Raw genomic sequence first — 9,204 nt, forward strand, 5'->3', positions numbered from 1 at the left:
CAGAAAATGAAACTCAAATCATTTTTTAAAAATTTGCTCATCCCCTTTTGAACAGAAGAGGAATGAACCATCATTATAAATATTTTTTTGTTTTCCTTAGTACATAAACTGAGGAAGGGCAATGCTTAAAAAGCTATTTTCTTTTTGAGATACGTTTTTTTTCATCTGATATCCAGATGTCTCTTATTCGCTTGAGCAAATAAGTACTATAAGTTATTCTCTCCAAGCAAACAAAGGTTGCTTCTCTTGTTTTTTCCAAGATAGCAGAAATGAATGTGGGGGATTTTGATCAAGAAAAGTTTGGTTTCCCTTGAGAACTAATTCTTACTAGAGAATTACAAATTTAAAAAGAGGAACTTCTACATCATCAAACACGACAGTCACACTGATGAAAGCTAAAAATCTGACATTCAAAAACATGTATTTACACAGGAACTGCACCAGTGAGACAAAAAAAACCACCCCCTTCTTTAAAGTGGACATATCCTGCTTTTAAATCCTTTTTTTTTTTTTACATTTAAATCATTTAGTTGGGGTCTATATTGAATGATTGATTAATTGATTGATGATGTCTTTATTGTCATTGTACAGAGCACAATGAAATTACATTTAAGAACACCCATTCAAGAAGACACACTCATGACAAAAACATATAAAGTGGAACTGCAATGCTTTGGTCTGAATTCCTCWTTATTGTAACACAAGCCCCTRTTTCATCCCTTTATTTRACGTGTGTCTCSGATTAACTCGTTTTGATGCTGTCTCTTTAAATCCAAACAAGGCGCTTCACACCTGGCCCTAGAGGGGTTTATAGTACGTCCATATAGCAGCACACAGAAAAGGTTTTTTTTAATTAATTAAAAGATGTCAACAATATAAAACTCGTCCATCCAGCCTTACGTGGAGCCAGATTCTGACTCAGAACCAGAGGAGAATGAAAATGACCAAATTATAGTTGGTGAGTCCAGTCATAAAAAATAGAGAAAACTGAACAGGTTGAAAAATATGACCCAAACAGAGTATAAAGATATCTACACAGCACCGAGAGAAACTAAATTCAAAATTTCCGCGCTCCAAGAGACTCCAAGTACACAACAAAATGCATTTAATGGCTAAAAACGTGGCTTTTGCATGAGATGTCCCCTTCAAAAAGTGGAACTAACTGATGAAAGCTGGAAATCTCACATTGAGGAACAGCCATCATTCATTAAAAGCCCGTTTTACAGGAAGTGCYCTAATGTGACACCTCCTTTAATATTGGAGAAATATGGATAATTTATCACGTGTCACTCACCATGTTTTCTTGCAGGGTTTGTGCAGGGTGCTCATGGAGTTCTACAAAATCAAAATAAAGAAATGAAAGAAAAACAAAACTTTGGATGATCATTTGTTGAAAAGAACCAGCTTTAGAAGAATTGTTTTGTGGATTTGCATGTATATTTACCTCTAAGCAGCCATTTAATTGGGGYTTTTTGGTAACGGAACACACTCCTGTAATCCCAACTCAAATTGCTCAAATAATTCCATTAAAGTCTTATTAAGTTATTCCTGGTGAGTGCAACAAGAGAATTCTTGTTTTAATTGTCTTTTTCATTCATTTCATCCACTCTGCTATAAACACAACGGTCATGTCTAAGAGTAATAATAGAAATTGGTCTTTACATGAAAAATACATGATCCTAAGGGTGAATGACTAATCTTTTGTATACCTGCGCAGTCACAGCAATAATTTCTTCTAAATATCTGTTGATTCTGAGAATATTTCAGTTGTCYCCTTCCTGATTTATCAACACATCCAGATTTAAAACAGCTCCTTCTGCTTAGTCATCCTCTTTGTTTCAGATGTTTAAAAGGAAAAAGTTGTAAGGTAAAAAAAAAGGACTTACTAGAACACTAGATTAGTGTCTTTTCACAGCAGTGAAGCTTTTTAAATTGCCAACTGCTGCCAAGGATTTCTAAACAGCAGCACTCTTAATGGGCAGTTATTGAATTACAGGAAATCAGTGTCATTGTGCTGCAGGACAGCAATTAGTCGTATGCTGGTGTCGCTTCATGTGCCAGCACAGTGAATCAGCTCCAACTCAGGATAATAAAAAGGAGCAAAAAGTGTAGATTTGTTGGAACCAAAGGCAAATTCCTCAGAACTYAACAGGATGTTTGTAGTCGCATCTGCTCAGTGCCACTGACAACTATCCCATAATGACCTCATCAGACGGACTTCACTGACAGCCTGCAGCTCTTCCATCACATTCATGACAAGCAGCTCACCTTCCTCCTCGTGGTGCAGCAGAGCCACACTGTTATACGTAAGACATTTTTTTTAGTGTGGAAGTTGACCGTAAATAATTTAAAGCAAAAGACTCAAGGTTCAAAACAAGACGTTTGTCTTAATTTCATCAATATGACAGTGAGGAAAAAGTGAAACAAAAAACAGAAAGAAAAGCACTTTTGATGATTTGTTGTTTCTTCAGCATTGTTTTTTCTATTTTGACACCGTGTCAGATCTGATCTTGTGGTTTTGCCTTTCCTTAAAAGGTAATTTCTGTTCAGCACAGCTGTCAGGACTCATAGTCTTCAATAACAGTGAGTTTATTTGGTCATCTCACAATGTTCCCCGACTGACACTGTATAAAAGAAATGCGCCACAACAAACATACACATTTTCAAACATCAGACGCAATGAATTTTCCTGATAGGACAAGCTTTCATGCTCTTCATCTGTTCATGCTAAACAAAAAAGTATCCAGCTCAGTCTGTAAGGACAAATTAAGTAAATGGTAAATGGTACTGAACTTATAGAGCACTTTTCAAGTCCCTCCAGACCCCCAAAGCGCTTTACACTAACAGACATTCACCCATTCACACTCACATTCACACACTGATGATGGCAAACTACACTGTAGCCACAGCTGCCCTGGGGCACACTGACAGAGGTGGGGCTGCCATGCATCGGCACCACTGGACCCTCTGACCACCATCAGTAGGCAAGGTGGGTGAAGTGTCTTGCCCAAGGGCACAACGACTGAGATGGCTGGACGGGGGATTGAACCAGTGACCTTCTGGTTCCAGGACGACTCCCCTAACCACTCCGCCACAGACGCCCCATCCATTATCCATACCCACTTCTTCTTTTCAGTGTTATGGGGGTCACTGGTGCCCATATCCAGCAGTCACAGTGGGAGGAGCAGGGGTACACCCTGGACAGGTTGCAAGTCCATCAGGGCCACAAATTAATTAATTAATTAATGTTTTTTTTAAATATTATATAAAATTTGTAGCGAGTTGTTAGGACAGAAAACAGAACATAGAAAACTATGACAAAAATAATATTTAAAAACATGTCTATACAAATGACAAAAGTATTAACAACACAACTGCTTGAAACTTAATTTTTTTACCGCCAGATTTTTTTTTTATGTATTCCTTTCTCTCGCATTGTCGGCCATTATTAGCAGAAATAAATCTCCGGTCAGCCCGCAATGCATTATGGGATATGACAGGCCAAAATCAGATCAGTCCTTCAAATCAGGGCAAAAGAAGGACGCATTTGTCGGCCGCGTTGGAGGGGTCTTTAGATTTGGACAGCCTCCGGCGCAGCGCTGTTAGTGGTCTACGAATTCTGCCTTCGGAGGACCCGGACACACCTATTCCTGTCCTGCCAGAAATACTCAAAGATGGGGAACAAGCTTTGTCTTTTATGGTAATTTATTACAAAAATATAGCAAGAAGCAATTTCATTAAATCATGAATTAAAAACAGCAAAAATGACAACATGAAAGACAAGCAATAATGTTTCTAAAACAGTTAAAGATGAAAGTTATTGTGGACTTGAAATGGTGACTTGAGGTTAGTGTCTTATCAATCCTTCACCTCCACCTCACTGATGAAAAAGTCAGATATATGTGACATGAGCGTTCACAGTGCAGTCGCTTTGAAAAACATCAGATATCTGATTCAGTACCACATACTGAAAAGGACTGGGTTGTATTTGAACAAACTGGATTTGTCACATTCAGACTGTCATTAAAAATCAGATATGGGTTATTTGCCTCCAGTGTGAACACAACCAAGAACAGGTTATTCAAAGCTAATATAGAGTTTTAAACAGCTTTTTTAGAACTGAGTTCAGTCAGTCGGGTGACATGACCGGTGGTGGTCAAAGGTCATATCAGGGGTTATGGTCATTCATGCTACAAATTTATGTTCAAAGTCTTCAGGGAGAGTTTTCACCTATTGTTCTGTGAGTCTAAAATGGTTTCAGCTCATTTAAAGGCACAGCGTGTAGGATTTTGTCAATTCTTTTAGCCGAAATTGAGATAATCACTAATGACAATAATAAAAAAACATGTCTAATCATTGCAGACAAAGACCTTGTTTTATTATTTTTACCTTATAAAAAACTGTTTATATCTCCATGGTCGCGGGTCYCCACTACAGGCAGCCGCCATCTTGCACCGCCATCTTGTCTACGAAGGCTCATGAAGGACAAACTGTGGTGGCGGCGTCAAAAATGGTTTTAGTTGTAATACTATAAATGTAATATTTGTTGTCTGTCGTTGTAGCTGGGATAATTTTACTTATTAAAGCTCATAATCTTACCACTTGAAACATCACTAGCCCTGAAGCTGCTGGTAGACATCGCGGTTGGAATTATCAAAGGTTTTTGACCTGAGAGACACCGTAGCAACTCCTTTGCGTTTGGAAGTGGGAGGTGGGGGTGGGGGGAGGACCAGGGAGGATGATTCAACCACTCAACCACTAGATGTCGCTGAAAACAACAAATCCTACACACTGTGCCTTTAAGTGTTGAAAACAAAAACTGCTCATTAAGTGCCTGTGCACTGATAGGAAGAGAAGGACCTGTTTGTAAATGTAAATAAATAGTGTTTTTCAGTATTATTATTATTATTCATATTATGGACTTTTTTTTGGATTCTTTGTGTGTTACGGAGAATTGTGAGCAGATGAATGAAGAACAATGCATTTGAATATACAGTGTGAAATTCTTTAATAATTGGTTAATTAGTATGTGTATCAGCTTCGTCAGCAAATGTAGAGTTTGAAATGATAATGATATGTGAGCTGATAAATTTCAAATCATTGTTTGAAACTGAAAAATATCTTCATTTTGAGCACAGACACTTTTCTAATTTAAACGTAAGTTATTCATGCTGTAATGTTGCCTTGTGATCTTTGTATAAATTAGACTATGTAGAGCAATATTCAACAAGTTATCTTGCTTTCATATATACGYTCAGAAATGTCCTCTGATCCACCTTGTGCTGTTTTGTGTTACTGTCTGAAAATGAAAATTAAACATGTAAGAAAGCAAAAGGTCAGGATGAGCAGTCGTTATCATGCATCAGTCCAGGTTCTGCTTCGTTTCTGTCCGGGAGAAATTTGTGTTTCATGAATACCAGAAATGCCAGGTGATACATGTGTGCTGCTAAATTATTCGCCGCTTTTATCTCCCTCTATTGCACCTAAAACATGGATCGCGAGTTTGTTTAAAAATGTCAAGTAATGAAATTACTTACAAATGTCAAGGTGATCACTAAGGAGAAAAATCACGCTGCGAGGCCGCTGGTATATAAATTTAAAAAGGCTTGTCAGATGTGCATTTTCTGAGCGCTGTCCATATATAGTCATGTTTTTGATGGGTTTCTCTCCGGGGTGGACACCGTCTCTTGTTTACAAATCAGTGGCGTGYCATACAAGCCTCAAGGAATCTTAACTAAGAGATGTRTTCTATCAAAGAGGAAAAGCTCACTTGCAGAGAAAATCCACAGAACATGAGACAGTTTAGCTCTGAGCAAAATATACAAAGGGGTCTGTCTGTGCATGAGTGTGGGAATTATAAGTCCTAGAGTTACTTTATTGCGCAAACATATTCACACGGATCACAGAATGTGCCTGAATTACAGGTCGGGTATATTTAGTTGATTACCTTGGCGTTAGGGGAAATTCTCTGTTTTTAAAGGTTCATAATTCTTCTTTTTTTATTTAACTAAAAAGGGACTATGGTTYAGTTTTATCCTTTGGCATTTGCTCACTATAAATAACTATTGTGTTTGAAAACAAAGCTAATATATTGTTTTCTCAGCTGGATTAGTGAGCTGTTTATTATTGTCCAACACGGAACAATTATCTTCATGTGAACAATTCATCTRAAGATATGATTGTAGATATTCCTGATAATAATACCATCTGTTCCGAGAAACTGGTGGACAAACTGGCTGCCCCTAGACACAGGGGAGGTTCTAGGGGCAGTACCACAGAGTTATTGGCCCCTGCTGAAATCTGATTGGCCCCCTGATGTGCCCCTGTCCGGTCACTCATCTGTCTGTGAGCAAAGATGGTMCAGTTCCATGTCCAAACACTAGAGGCGCTAATGGGACCAATAGAAAGGTCCAGCATGAATCAAGCTGATAGAAGTCTTTTTTCTTAAAATTTGAACAATCCTGCAGAAAAAGTCTTTCAACTCACAAATTATGAGTGAATTCTCTCACATGCTGTGTGTTTGAAAGTATTTTATCTAAATACTGTAAAAATTCATGTGAAATTGGTAAGGAGAATTTACTATGCAAGCTTTTTAAAAATTACATTACAAGTGTTTGAACATTTGTGACTGGTTATACCAAAACCAGGGATTTATGTGCAAGGATGCTGAACAAATATTTGACCCCTCTATGATTGTGGCCCCTTGATGACCCCTRACTCAGAAAAATCCCAGATCCACCACTGCCTAGATGTCCCTTCACCTGGATCAAGGAATTAATTACAAATTGTTCTCAGTCTGTAAAAATCGGTGCACACAGCTCCTCCCAGGGCTGTGTGCTTAGACCACTTTTATTCAACATCTACACTTGTGACTGAACCCCCAACACCATCATCAAACATGCAGATAACACTACTGTGGTAGGACTTATAACTGGTGGAGACGATTCTGCATGCAAGGGTGCAGCAGTTAGGAGTGTGGTGTGCCAGGAACAACCTGTCACCCAACACCATAAAAACCAAGGATATGTTCATAGACTGCAGGAGGAACAAGGCTGCCCCTGTACCACTCTACCTCAATGCCCACAGTGTGGCGAGGGTCCCACACTTCTAAGTCTTGGGGACATACTGTATATCTCAGCAAACCTCACCTGGTCGGTATATGTCACAGCAGCGACCCCACTTCCAGAGTACTCAGACGGAACCTCTTGGAGACTAAAGCAAGGTCTATAAAGTGCGTTCCATTTATATTGTATTCCAGGAACTGGTAAATGGTGATGTCATTTCCCAACAAACCATATGAAACTGCCTTCCATTTAGCCGACAGGCTATTGTATTGCTTCCGCTAACCTAGCTACAACACTGCTACAATATAAACAATGACAAAAACAGAGCTCTACTACATACGTCATGCAAATAAACATTGATTTTAATACGTACAGTATTGCACAGAAAGCACACTACTTGTGCGAGTGATTAAACATGCACAAAAAATTAAGAAKGATAATTAATAGTAAAAGTTATGGAGTTAACTTTCTAAAGCTGTGAGCAGCCACCATCTTGAAATCAAAACTGGGGGCAGTTTCATTTCTTCCACTGTACCAGTGGAATATTACCARTCCAGTTTATATCWACCAATGGGAKGAGGGAAATTACCACTTCCCAGGACTACTGGAACGCACCAATAATTGACATAAGGTTATAAAGTTTACTGCCACGTGTCCTTTTGGAGAATACRACGCCAACGTATGAGTCAAATAAAATACAGCCGCTCTCGAGGGCACGCACTCTATCAMCTGACCCCTGCACGACACTCAAAAGCGTGACTATAACTGAGCTTRAAGCTTTTGGTAACCATCAATCACTCCACCATAGAGTGTGCTCGCTGATGCCCTCATGTGTGGTACACTGGCTCCACCACTGCTGACAAGAAGAGGCTGCGGGGGATCAGGACTGCTGAGAAAATAACCGCTTATCCTCTCCTCTCCCTCGACAGTATCGCCAACACCTGCTGCCTCTCCAGGGCAAAGAGGATCTTCAAAGACCACCTCCATCCTGGTCACCACCTGCTCAGCCTGCTGCCCTCCAGCAGAAGGTACAGGAGCATTAGGAGCTGCACCAACAGACTCAAAAATAGTTTCTTCCCGTGGGCCAGCCGGACTCTGAACACCAGCCAAACACCCTGACTGCAAGAACTACTTTATCATTTTTTCAGGACTGATGTCCCTTGTGCGTAAAAGTTTTTATTCATGTGCTCATAGGWTTTCTTTACAATCTTGGCAAATCCTACCTCATATGTACACATACTGTATGGGTTGCTTTTATTCTATATGTCTTTCTATAATACACTGTCATCTGAGGCACGTTTAGTTTTGTTGTGTACAGGCTTGTGCAATGACGATGAAGACTATTCTATTCTATTCTATTCTATTCTATTCTATTCTATAATTACAACAGTCCAGCCTAGAAGTGATAAATATTTAAGCCTTTTTTTGCCTTTAATCTGTAAGTTCACTTTGTCAAACTATTTGTACACCAATCCTTCAGGGTCTGCAGGAAATAAGGTGCACAACAGAAGAGCAATGATCAAAAAGTTTCAASTGATTCAAATTTATTTCATAACATTTCATTCATAAGTCAATAAATAAAAAGCTGCACGCTAACAATGCTGATGTAACCACTGGTTCTGATTTTGATCGGCAGAGAGGAAACACACTGGGAGTCTATCACCGTGCTGTCGTGACAAGCTGATGCAGTTTCTGCGTAGCAGTGTTACTTCAGTTACAAGAATCAGTTTGTTTCCCTTTAAGGAGAATAAACACAACTCAACAGGAGCCACGATCGTGCACAGTATGGAGCTTCTAGTGTTTTCTTTCCCTGTTAGAAAACTGAAACAATGCCTAACTCTTGCATCAAAGTTTAAAAYTGCCACCATGGGGTGAAGCAGAACAGCATGAGCAAATAAAATGTGTGAGCTGGAAATGCTTAAAGACTAGACTTTATCTGTCTTTTATTTGTCTAAGATCATTCCTAACTGTGATATCAGAAGAGACAGTGGGAGGCGTAGACTGTGGACAGAATTAAACTTGTAGGTTTAAATGCACATGTTGAAGTGTGAGAGAGTGGAGGTGAGGGAGGATGTCAGAAAGCAGGAGCATGTGTGTGTGTGTGTGTGTGTGTGTGTGTGTGTGTGTGTGTGTGTGTGTG

Source organism: Austrofundulus limnaeus, unplaced genomic scaffold (assembly GCF_001266775.1).
Source record: "Austrofundulus limnaeus strain Quisiro unplaced genomic scaffold, Austrofundulus_limnaeus-1.0 Scaffold8, whole genome shotgun sequence".
Taxonomy (NCBI): Eukaryota; Metazoa; Chordata; class Actinopteri; order Cyprinodontiformes; family Rivulidae; genus Austrofundulus; species Austrofundulus limnaeus.